This window comes from Ascaphus truei, unplaced genomic scaffold, assembly GCF_040206685.1.
Source record: "Ascaphus truei isolate aAscTru1 unplaced genomic scaffold, aAscTru1.hap1 HAP1_SCAFFOLD_1491, whole genome shotgun sequence".
Classification (NCBI taxonomy): domain Eukaryota; kingdom Metazoa; phylum Chordata; class Amphibia; order Anura; family Ascaphidae; genus Ascaphus; species Ascaphus truei.
Genome location: NW_027454378.1, coordinates 11566 through 25088, shown reverse-complemented (window position 1 = coordinate 25088; position 13523 = coordinate 11566).

The window sequence follows — 13523 nt, the reverse complement described above, 5'->3', positions numbered from 1 at the left end:
GAGAGAGAGAGAGAAAGAGGGCGCGAGAGAGAGAGAGAAAGAGGGCGCGAGAGAGAGAAAGAAAGAGGGCGCGAGAGAGAGAGAGAAAGAGGGCGCGAGAGAGAGAGAGAAAGAGGGCGCGAGAGAGAGAGAGAAAGAGGGCGCGAGAGAGAGAGAGAAAGAGGGCGCGAGAGAGAGAGAGAAAGAGGGCGCGAGAGAGAGAGAGAAAGAGGGCGCGAGAGAGAGAGAGAAAGAGGGCGCGAGAGAGAGAGAGAAAGAGGGCGCGAGAGAGAGAGAGAAAGAGGGCGCGAGAGAGAGAGAGAAAGAGGGCGCGAGAGAGAGAGAGAAAGAGGGCGCGAGAGAGAGAGAAAGAGGGCGCGAGAGAGAGCGCGCGAGAGAGCGCGCGAGAGAGCGCGCGAGACAGAGAGCGCGCGAGACAGAGAGCGCGCGAGACAGAGAGCGCGCGAGACAGAGAGTGCGAGACAGAGAGCGCGAGACAGAGAGCGCGAGACAGAGAGCGCGAGACAGAGAGCGCGAGACAGAGAGCGCGAGACAGAGAGCGCGAGACAGAGAGCGCGAGACAGAGAGCGCGAGACAGAGAGCGCGAGACAGAGAGCGCGAGACAGAGAGCGCGAGACAGAGAGCGAGAACGTGAGAGAGCGAGACAGAGAGCGAGAACGTGAGAGAGCGAGAACGTGAGAGAGCGAGAACGTGAGAGAGCGAGAACGTGAGAGAGCGAGAACGTGAGAGAGCGAGAACGTGAGAGAGCGAGAACGTGAGAGAGCGAGAACGTGAGAGAGCGAGAACGTGAGAGAGCGAGAACGTGAGAGAGCGAGAACGTGAGAGAGCGAGAACGTGAGAGAGCGAGAACGTGAGAGAGCGAGAACGTGAGAGAGCGAGAACGTGAGAGAGCGAGAACGTGAGAGAGCGAGAACGTGCGAGAACGTGAGAGAGCGAGAACGTGAGAGAGCGAGAGAGAGACCAAGCGTGAGAGAGAGGTGCGAGAGAGTGCGTGCGAGAGAGCGCGTGCAAGAGAGAGCGATGCATGCTGGGCTGCTTTTTTCTACTGCTCACTGTACAGAAGAAAGCACGGACATTCTGGGCTCACCTAAAAAACAGCCACTCACAGTCTTACTGCTACAGAGCAATGAGAAGCCAGGACCTCCTCACTAAGCCCTGCGCCATCAAACAACATGTCCTCTCACTCCCAGAACAGAACCCCACACAAATCAGCCATCCTCAGTCTTACTGCTACAGAGCAACGAGAAGCCAGGACATCCTCACTAAACCCTGCGCCATCAAACAACATGTCCTCTCACTCCCAGAACAGAACCCCACACACATCAGCCATCCTCAGTCTTACTGCTACAGAGCAATGAGAAGCCAGGACCTCCTCACTAAACCCTGCGCCATCAAACAACTTGTCCTCTCACTCCCAGAACAGAACCCCACACAGATCAGCCATCCTCAGTCTTACTGCCACAGAGCAATGAGAAGCCAGGACCTCCTCACTAAACCCTGCGCCATCAAACAACATGTCCTCTCACTCCCAGAACAGAACCCTACACAGATCAGCCATCATCAGTCTTACTGCCACAGGGCAACGAGAAGCCAGGACCTCCTCACTAAACCCTGCGCCATCAAACAACATGTCCTCTCACTCCCAGAACAGAACCCAACACAGATCAGCCATCCTCAGTCTTACTGCCACAGGGCAATGAGAAGCCAGGACCTCCTCACTAAACCCTGCGCCATCAAACAACTGTCCTCTCACTCCCAGAACAGAAACCCACACACATCAGCCATCCTCAGTCTTACTGCTACAGAGCAATGAGAAGCCAGGACCTCCTCACTAAACCCTGCGCCATCAAACAACTGTCCTCTCACTCCCAGAACAGAACCCCACACAGATCAGCCATCCTCAGTCTTACTGCTACAGGGCAACGAGAAGCCAGGACCTCCTCACTAAACCCTGCGCCATCAAACAACTGTCCTCTCACTCCCAGAACAGAACCCCACACAAATCAGCCATCCGCAGTCTTACTGCTACAGAGCAATGAGAAGCCAGGACCTCCTCACTAAACCCTGCGCCATCAAACAACTGTCCTCTCCCTCCCAGAACAGAACCCCACACACATCAGCCATCCTCAGTCTTACTGCCACTGGGCAATGAGAAGCCAGGACCTCCTCACTAAACCCTGCGCCATCAAACAACTGTCCTCTCACTCCCAGAACAGAACCCCACACAGATCAGCCATCCACAGTCTTACTGCCACAGGGAAATGAGAAGCCAGGACCTCCTCACTAAACCCTGCACCATCAAACAACTGTCCTCTCACTCCCAGAACAGAACCCTACACAGATCAGCCATCCTCAGTCTTACTGCCACAGGGCAATGAGAAGCCAGGACCTCCTCACTAAACCCTGCGCCATCAAACAACTGTCCTCTCACTCCCAGAACAGAACCCCACACACATCAGCCATCCTCAGTCTTACTGCTACAGAGCAATGAGAAGCCAGGACCTCCTCACTAAACCCTGCGCCATCAAACAACTGTCCTCTCACTCCCAGAACAGAACCCCACACAGATCAGCCATCCTCAGTCTTACTGCTACAGAGCAATGAGAAGCCAGGACCTCCTCACTTAACCCTGCGCCATCAAACAACATGTCCTCTCACTCCCAGAACAGAACCCCACACACATCAGCCATCCTCAGTCTTACTGCCACTGGGCAATGAGAAGCCAGGACCTCCTCACTAAACCCTGCGCCATCAAACAACATGTCCTCTCACTCCCAGAACAGAACCCCACACAGATCAGCCATCCTCAGTCTTACTGCTACAGAGCAATGAGAAGCCAGGAACTCCTCACTAAACCCTGCACCATCAAACAACATGTCCTCTCACTCCCAGAACAGAACCCCACACAGATCAGCCATCCTCAGTCTTACTGCTACAGGGCAACGAGAAGCCAGGACCTTGTAACAGGGACTTATCCCTGGTTAGAAACTTGCCTCTAATCCAGCAGTGTGCTGGTTAATTGCTGGTGTGCAATCAACCAGCTCCAGCTGCCTAATAACAGCTCTGTGAAATCGTGTCATGTAAAACACAGGAAGAGGATTCCTTAGTCTCACAACTGGGGGCTGATCCAAGAAAGACAGACCAGATTTTTCCTTAATCCACACTGTACTGACAAGAGGAACAGATGTCTTGAGCTGCAGAAGAGCTGGACTATATGCAGATAGCAAGACAAGTATTATGGATACCTGGACAGACATTGCCTTAGCACACAGGGGTGCTGACCCAGGAGAGCAGAGAGGCCTTCTCCTACAGCTACAAGAAACAGATAAGACTTTCTTATTGGACTGATATATATATATATAAGCTTGGCTAACCACCCAGTTAGAGAGGGCTGGATTACATGTGTAGATATTCTCCAAAGCGGAGTAAGGTTTTCCATTGCTTAATTTGAATGTTTTTGTTGTGTTAAAGGGACAGGTGCAATAAAGCCTAATTTTAGTTTCACTTTAAACGGTCCCCATTGCGTACCTCTGAACACGTCTCTTACAGATCTCCTCACTAAACCCTGTGCCATCAAACACCTTGTCCTCTCACTCCCAGAACAAAACCCCACACAGATCAACAGCCTGCCGAAAAAACAAATCAACTCAATCGCCAGCGAAATGAAGGAGCAGTATGTGACTATGTGGGAAAATGACTGACGGCGAAGGAGTAACCAGGCTCACTAATAAAGGTCAAGCCCACTTGGTTGCCCCTGATCCATGTTTGGGGTCCAAGAGTGTCAGCTCTTGGGCCTGACTGTTGCATATGTACTGCCATGCATTGTATGTACAATATGCGACAATAAAGAATGTGTGTGTCTTTTGCCTTTCCAGGGGTGCTAACCAGCGGAGCTTCTCAGGCTATGAGTTTCAGGGGGGACTTTCCGGTAAAAGGGTAGTCGGATTGTGTCTAGCTAGCCGGGAACCAGAGATACTGGTCACCCCCAAAAAATGTGTCAGGAATCCGAGTCAGATTCCCGGGTACATGTAGACACGGACCTCCGAGTCAGATTCCCGGGTACATGTAGACACGGACCTCCGAGTCAGATTCCCGGGTACATGTAGACACGGACCTCCGAGTCAGATTCCCGGGTACATGTAGACACGGACCTCCGGACAAGTCCTCCCTGGGAAGCAGTTACGCGGAGCACCGCCAGGATGCCCTGCTTCAGCACAGACCAGAAAGGTAAAAGGGGGCATAGGGATACGCGTATCCAGGGTAGAGTCAGGGGTCCCTGGTTTAGGGGGAGCCCCCCATAGTATATGCCCAAACACCCGGACCCGGTATAGGGGTTCGGAGTGTCTCCAACCATCCATGAGGTTGCGAGAGTGAAATTATTTCTAAGTCCAGCTTCGGTACATTAGAAGCAACTCTGAAAATGAACCTAAGCGTTTTTCGAAGCTACTTTTTAATAAACTTCTTATAAGACGGTCTAGGAGCTCTGAAAATGAACGAGCGCGTCTTTTCAGTAGATCCTAGGGGACGAGTGACTTATAAGAATTTTGTAAGATTTGTATTAACCTGGTGTACAAGGGTATATATGTTTTATGCACTGTATATGAGCTGGAGAATTTCCAAGTCCCTGGTTCCGAGAGACCAGATGGCCACCAGGCTTAATGCCACCGAGTCTGCTCGGGTCCCGGACTTGAAAGTCTCAGAGATGCCAAGGTGTTAGGGTGGGTGGAGTACCAGAGCTATACTCAAGTCCTGGCACCGGCCCCAGACTCTGAGGATATGCTAAGTGGCAGATGTGCCAGGTTGGCGCATGCCCCTTTGCAGAATTGAAATCCGTACCCGCCCAGCTTCAGGGTACCGGCAAATCGCTGGTAGGCTGGTGGGGAAATTCCCACGCTCTGATTGGTTGAAGTATTCTGTGAATGGGACAGACATCCTATAAGAAACCTAGCAGCCAATCAGCTCATGAGATTCTAAGTCCCAAGACAGCAGTTGCAAATTCAAAATCGCCAAAAGATGCTCTGTGAGAAACAGCAGCGAGCGGCTTCAAGGACTTTGTGCTGAAATATTGTCCAAGTCCCAACTTTTCGCAGCAAAGTTCTACAAATCGAACGTAGTGGTCACGGCTGGGACGACATGCTGATTTGAGTTCCAGGAGGTTTGGGACTTACTCGCAGTCAAACTATTTCAACGCTCTGGAGCTTGTCCAGCGGTGGCGTGTGGAACTTCATGCTGATTTGAGTTCCTGGACATTTTGGGACAAGTCCCGGTCAACTGCAAACTTTGTTTTAAGGACTCTAAAAGGCTAGGAAAGTTTAGTTTTTCCTCAGACCCCCAGTAAGTGTGTTTTCTTCTGCATAATTGTAATCCATTGTGTGTACGTCTGTTTCCAAGGAATAAATGACAATTTGTTTTACTTCTTGGTTTTGCTCAGTGATATGATCTCGGTATAAAGGTGTAAATGTCTGTGATGAAGTTGCTGAACTGAATATACTGTTGATATTACTGAAATGGACTGGCGGGGTCTCTGGAGAAGAATGGAATGCAATGATTTGTTTCCATTTTGTCTGTTATGTTTTCAGTCTCCATTCTGTGTATAAGAGTGAGTGTGTGTTTGAATGTGTTTTGCTCACAGTAGATTTACGACTGTGTCTGACATAACGCCCACATTGCTGTAACAAGAAGTGTCTGGTTCCTATACAGAACTGTTTCAACCAGGTTTTAATGATCTGTAAGATTATTGGTTCAAGAATTAAGGAGTGGTTAGTATATTCTGCCTGGTAACGTGTTTTAGACAAAGGAATCCAAAAATGTTTAAAAAGGCTGTTTGGACACTCCCTGGCAGAGTCTTATTTTGACTTTTGAAAATGTATGATCATACTCTGTGCTATACGTGTATGATCATACTCTGTGCTATACGTGTATGATCATACTCTGCGCTATACGTGTATGATCATACTCTGTGCAATACGTACAGACAATAGCCCAAGCACTCGACAAGGCACCAGGAAGAGGGTTTGCTTATACTTGTTCACTGATTGACATCTGATATCTGCATATGTTCTGTGTCTTTTACAATATTCTTGTATCTACATTCATTGTTTGATATTTGATATTTGCTTAGGTGATTTGCCCTCTTTAGACTTTAGATTTATATCATTAGCTGAGTGTGGGATTATTTGACAGTGGGGAGGGAAGGCTTAGGGAAGTACCTCTGGGACCCTTTGGGACCAGGGGGAATGGGCCAGATGAAGAGGTCACCCCTCGAAACGTCGCCCCCCTAGTTTGCTTTCCTTTTTCCATTTTTGTGATTTTTTGCTTTTCTTTTGTGTTTTTTCCCCTTCTCCTTTCCCCTCTACCCCCTTTTATTTTTTGATTTCCTCTATGGTGATATTTATTGTTGTATTGGCTATTGTTGTTATATTTTCAGTTTATTATTAGTGTCATTAAATTATTCATATTCCCTACACTGGTATTCGCTTATATCTGTAGCTGTGAGACAGAGAGTGCTGGTACTATTTTTTGGTTTGTTTAAAAAGGCTGTTTGGACACTCCCTGGCAGAGTCTTATTTTGACTTTTGAAAATGTATGATCATACTCTGTGCTATACGTGTATGATCATACTCTGTGCTATACGTGTATGATCATACTCTGCGCTATACGCGTATGATCATACTCTGCGCTATACGTGTCTGATCATACTCTGTGCTATACGTGTCTGATCATTCTCTGCGCTATACGTGTATGATCATACTCTGTGCTATACGTGTATGATCATACTCTGCGCTATACGTGTATGATCATACTCTGCGCTATACGTGTATGATCATACTCTGCGCTATACGTGTATGATCATACTCTGCGCTATACGTGTATGATCATACTCTGCGCTATACGTGTATGATCATACTCTGCGCTATACGTGTATGATCATACTCTGCGCTATACGCGTATGATCATACTCTGCGCTATACGCGTATGATCATACTCTGCGCTATACGTGTATGATCATACTCTGCGCTATACGCGTATGATCATACTCTGCGCTATACGTGTATGATCATACTCTGCGCTATACGCGTATGATCATACTCTGCGCTATACGCGTATGATCATACTCTGCGCTATACGCGTATGATCATACTCTGTGCTATACGCGTATGATTATACTTTGTGCTATACGTGTATGATCATACTCTGCGCTATACGTGTATGATCATACTCTGTGCTATACGTGTATGATCATACTCTGCGCTATACGTGTATGATCATACTCTGCGCTATACGTGTATGATCATACTCTGTGCTATACGTGTATGATCATACTCTGCGCTATATGTGTATGATCATACTCTGCGCTATACGTGTATGATCATACTCTGTGCTATACGTGTATGATCATACTCTGCGCTATACGTGTATGATCATACTCTGTGCTATACGTGTATGATCATACTCTGCGCTATACGTGTATGATCATACTCTGCGCTATACGTGTATGATCATACTCTGCGCTATACGTGTATGATCATACTCTGCGCTATACGTGTATGATCATACTCTGTGCTATACGTGTATGATCATACTCTGTGCTATACGTGTATGATCATACTCTGCGCTATACGTGTATGATCATACTCTGCGCTATACGTACAGACAATAAAGTACTTATCATCAATGAACCCTGTTTGAGTTTGCAAACATTGACACCTGGTCTCCCGTGACAATGACATCCAGCGGTCAAAGAAGCTGGAGAACTACCGCACCCTACAGAGAGAATACACTCTGGCACCCTTGTGACGGTAAGGGTAGTCTGGGGACCTAATAAAGAGAAATCCCAGTTATTTACCCCTAAAAAAACATGTAACTTGGCTGTTCTAGTAATATTTCATCCAGTGTAAATGTAACCCGTGTCTGTAACAATGTATTTCACAGCCTGTATTCTTTATTCCCTGTGACAACCCTCCCCCCAGGTTAGAAAGCCGGCATTGTCTTATGATGGGATTTGGGCTAGCTCTGTGTAATTCTAAGTCACGTCTTTTACATAATTACCTTACAGTATGTCTGTATACCTGTGTTAGCAGTTCCTCCCAGATTAGATACCCAGAATTGTGTGGGGATGGAATTAACAAGCAAGAAAGTAAATTAGATATTCCACTGTTGGTCATTTCTATGGAGAAAGACTAAGCAATTCACTTAGATGAAGCCCTCCATAGAAATAATAGAATTAAAACCAGAGTTGGGACAGCTAGGTTTCAGGACTTCTGGGGGGAGGTGAAAGGCTGCTGATCAGATCTGGGAGTAAGAGCATTGTACTCTCCAGACTCTGAGGCTCCTACCCAGTGGTAAGTCTTGTGTGCCTTAGCACGCCCTCCTCTGGCTTTTGTGGCACCAACTTAATCCGTGCTGATTGGCCATCAGCCCCGTTCCATAAAGGATAGCTACAGAGGGCTATATAAGGGGTGCTGCTGATCAGAGCATAAGATACCCTCAGAGGGAGAGACACTCTGGGAAGGAGTGTGGATTTGGACTGTGACCAGCTGGAGGTTCGTGTCAGAGGGGCTGCTTGTGTTCAGCACTCTGATATCCTGAAGCAGAGAAGCGGACAGGGGAAACCCATTTGAAGTGGGTCCCTGCACCTAGGAAAGGTAGATCTCACCCCCCAGACCCGTGTAAGAGTGTATATTTTTGTATTCTTGTGTGTTTCCGAGGTCTTATCCAAAACAAACCTCATTTAATTTCAATGCCTTGTTTTGCCCTGTGACTGATCCGTTAAATATAAATTGTGTTAAAAGACCTGGTCTACCGTGACAACCCTACCTACTGAAGGTAAAGACCCAAAGCAGAGACAGACCTTGGGCCAGTACAGAATAAGTGCCCACAGCCTGGAAGTAGAAACTGGAACCCCCAGGAGATGAGACTGTGCCAGTGATGTGAGCTAGGAGAGGTGTGTGAGAGACACAGGCAGACACAGACAGAACTGGAAGCCCCGGGAGGTGAGACTGTGCCAGCGATGTGAGCTAGGAGAGGTGTGTGAGAGACACAGGCAGACACAGACAGAACTGGAAGTCCCAGGAGATGAGACTGTGCCAGCGATGTGAGCTAGGAGAGGTGTGTGAGAGACACAGGCAGACACAGACAGAACTGGAACCCCAAGGAGATGAGACTGTGCTAGTGATGTGAGCTAGGAGAGGTGTGTGAGAGACACAGGCAGACACAGACAGAACTGGAAGTCCCAGGAGATGAGACTGTGCCAGCGATGTGAGCTAGGAGAGGTGTGTGAGAGACACAGGCAGACACAGACAGAACTGGAACCCCAAGGAGATTAGACTGTGCTAGTGATGTGAGCTAGGAGAGGTGTGTGAGAGACACAGGCAGACACAGACAGAACTGGAAGTCCCGGGAGATGAGACTGCGCCAGTGACGTGAGTTAGGAGAGGTGTGTGAGAGACACAGGCAGACACAGACAGAACTGGAAGCCCCGGGAGATGAGACTGTGCCAGCGATGTGAGCTAGGAGAGGTGTGTAAGAGACACAGGCGGACACAGACACAACTGGAAGTCCCATGAGATGAGACTGTGCCAGCGATGTGAGGTAGGAGAGGTGTGTGAGAGACACAGACAGACACAACTGGAAGCCCCGGGAGGTGAGACTGTGGCAGCGATGTGAGCTAGGAGAGGTGTGTGAGAGACAGGCAGACACAGACAGAACAGGAAGCCCCGGGAGATGAGACTGTGCCAGCGATGTGAGCTAGGAGAGGTGTGTGAGAGACACTGGCAGACACAGACAGAACTGGAATTCCCAGGAGATGAGACTGTGCCAGCGATGTGAGCTAGGAGAGGTGTGTGAGAGACACAGGCAGACACAGACAGAACTGGAATTCCCAGGAGATGAGACTGTGCCAGCGATGTGAGCTAGGAGAGGTGTGTGAGAGACACAGAAAGAACTGGAAGCCCCGGGAGATGAGAGGGGGGGACGTGAGAGAAAGAAGGGAGGGGGGAGATGTGAAAGGAAAGAGGGAGAGGGGGAGACGTGAGAGAATGGAGGGGGAGATGTGAGAGAAAGGAGGGAGAGGGGAGAGACGCAAGAGAAAGGAGGTAGAGGGGAGAGATGTGAGAAAAAGGAGGGAGAGGGGGAGACGTGAGAGAAAGGAGGGGGAGATGTGAGAGAAAGGAGGGGGAGATGTGAGAGAAAGGAGGGGGAGATGTGAGAGAAAGGAGGGAGAGGGGAGCGACGTGAGAGAAAGGAGGGAGAGGGGGGGACATGAGGGAAAGGAGGGAGAGGGGAGAGATGTGAGAGAAAGGAGGGAGAGGGGGGAGATGCGAGAGAAAAGAGGGAGAGGGGGAGACGTGAGAGAAAAGAGGGAGAGGGGGAGACGTGAGAGAAAGGAGGGAGAGGGGGAGACTTGAGAGAAAGGAGGGAGAGGGGGAGACTTGAGAGAAAGGAGGGAGAGGGGGAGACGTGAGAGAAAGGAGGGAGAGGGGGAGACGTGAGAGAAAGGAGGGAGAGGGGGAGACGTGAGAGAAAGGAGGGAGAGGGGGAGACGTGAGAGAAAGGAGGGAGAGGGGGAGACGTGAGAGAAAGGAGGGAGAGGGGGAGACGTGAGAGAAAGGAGGGAGAGGGGGAGACGTGAGAGAAAGGAGGGAGAGGGGGAGACGTGACAGAAAGGAGGGAGAGGGGGAGACGTGAGAGAAAAGAGGGAGAGGGGGGACGTGAGAGAAAGGAGGGAGAGGGGGAGACGTGAGAGAAAGGAGGGAGAGGGGGAGACTTGAGAGAAAGGAGGGAGAGGGGGAGACGTGAGAGAAAGGAGGGAGAGGGGGAGACGTGAGAGAAAGGAGGGAGAGGGGGAGACGTGAGAGAAAGGAGGGAGAGGGGGAGACGTGAGGGAAAGGAGGGAGAGGGGGAGACGTGACAGAAAGGAGGGAGAGGGGGAGACGTGAGAGAAAGGAGGGAGAGGGGGAGACGTGAGAGAAAAGAGGGAGAGGGGGGACGTGAGAGAAAGGAGGGAGAGGGGGAGACGTGACAGAAAGGAGGGAGAGGGGGAGACGTGAGAGAAAGGAGGGAGAGGGGGAGACGTGAGAGAAAGGAGGGAGAGGGGGAGACGTGAGAGAAAGGAGGGGGAGACGTGAGAGAAGGGAGGGAGAGGGGAGAGACGCGAGAGAAAGGAGGGAGAGGGGGAGACGTGAGAGAAAGGTGGGAGAGGGGGGTGACGTGAGTGAAAGGGGGCAACGTGAGCGAAAGGAGGGGGAGGGGGCGACGTGTGCGAAAGGAGGGAGACATGAGGGAAAGGAGGGAGAGGGGGAGACGTGAGCGACATGAGGGAAAGGAGGGAGAGGGGGAGACGTGAGAGAAAGGAGGGAGAGGGGGAGACGTGAGAGAAAGGAGGGAGAGGGGGAGACGTGAGAGAAAGGAGAGAGAGGGGCAGACGCAGCGAGGGCCGACGCAGCGAGGGCCGACGCAGCGAGGGCCGACGCAGCGAGGGCCGACGCAGCGAGGGCCGACGCAGCGAGGGCCGACGCAGCGAGGGCCGACGCAGCTAAGGACGATACAGTGACAGTGAGGGCTGATACAGTGACAGTGAGGGCTGATACAGTGACAGTGAGGGCCGATACAGTGACAGTGAGGGCTGATACAGTGACAGTGAGGGCTGATACAGTGACAGTGAGGGCTGATACAGTGACAGTGAGGGCTGATACAGTGACAGTGAGGGCTGATACAGTGACAGCGAGGGCTGACACAGTGACAGCGAGGGCTGATACAGTGACAGCGAGGGCTGATACAGTGACAGTGAGGGCTGATACAGTGACAGCGAGGGCTGATAGTGACAGTGAGGGACGATACAGTGACAGCGAGGGCTGATACAGTGACAGCGAGGGCTGATACAGTGACAGTGAGGGCTGATACAGTGACAGCGAGGGCTGATAGTGACAGTGAGGGACGATACAGTGACAGCGAGGGCTGATACAGTGACAGCGAGGGCTGATACAGTGACAGCGAGGGCTGATACAGTGACAGCGAGGGCTGATACAGTGACAGCGAGGGCTGATACAGTGACAGCGAGGGCTGATACAGTGACAGTGAGGGCTGATAGTGACAGTGAGGGCTGACAGTGACAGCGAGGGCTGATAGTGACAGTGAGGGACGATACAGTGACAGCGAGGGCTGATACAGTGACAGCGAGGGCTGACACAGTGACAGCGAGGGCTGACACAGTGACAGCGAGGGCTGACACAGTGACAGTGAGGGCTGATACAGTGACAGTGAGGGCCGATACAGTGACAGCGAGGGCTGACACAGTGACAGCGAGGGCTGACACAGTGACAGCGAGGGCTGATACAGTGACAGCGAGGGCTGATACAGTGACAGTGAGGGCTGATACAGTGACAGCGAGGGCTGACACAGTGACAGCGAGGGCTAACACAGTGACAGCGAGGGCTGATACAGTGACAGTGAGGGCTGATACAGTGACAGCGAGGGCTGATACAATGACAGTGAGGGCTGACACAGTGACAGCGAGGGCTGACACAGTGACAGCGAGGGCTGACACAGTGACAGCGAGGGCTGATAGTGACAGCGAGGGCTGATACAGTGACAGCGAGGGCTGATAGTGACAGCGAGGGCTGATACAGTGACAGCGAGGGCTGATACAGTGACAGTGAGGGCTGATACAGTGACAGTGAGGGCTGACACAGTGACAGTGAGGGCTGTTACAGTGACAGTGAGGGCTGATACAGTGACAGTGAGGGCTGATACAGTGACAGCGAGGGCTGACACAGTGACAGCGAGGGCTGACACAGTGACAGCGAGGGCTGATACAGTGACAGCGAGGGCTGATACAGTGACAGTGAGGGCTGATACAGTGACAGTGAGGGCTGATACAGTGACAGCGAGGGCTGACACAGTGACAGCGAGGGCTGACACAGTGACAGCGAGGGCTGATACAGTGACAGCGAGGGCTGATACAGTGACAGCGAGGGCTGATACAGTGACAGTGAGGGCTGATAGTGACAGCGAGGGCTGATACAGTGACAGCGAGGGCCGATACAGTGACAGTGAGGGCTGATAGTGACAGTGAGGGCTGACACAGTGACAGCGAGGGCTGATACAGTGACAGTGAGGGCTGATACAGTGACAGCGAGGGCTGATACAGTGACAGTGAGGGCTGATACAGTGACAGTGAGGGCTGATACAGTGACAGCGAGGGCTGACACAGTGACAGCGAGGGCTGATACAGTGACAGCGAGGGCTGACACAGTGACAGTGAGGGCCGATACAGTGACAGTGAGGGCTGACACAGTGACAGCGAGGGCTGATACAGTGACAGTGAGGGCTGATACAGTGACAGCGAGGGCTGATACAGTGACAGCGAGGGCTGATACAGTGACAGTGAGGGCTGATACAGTGACAGCGAGGGCTGATACAGTGACAGTGAGGGCTGATACAGTGACAGTGAGGGCTGATACAGTGACAGCGAGGGCTGATACAGTGACAGTGAGGGCTGATACAGTGACAGTGAGGGCTGATAC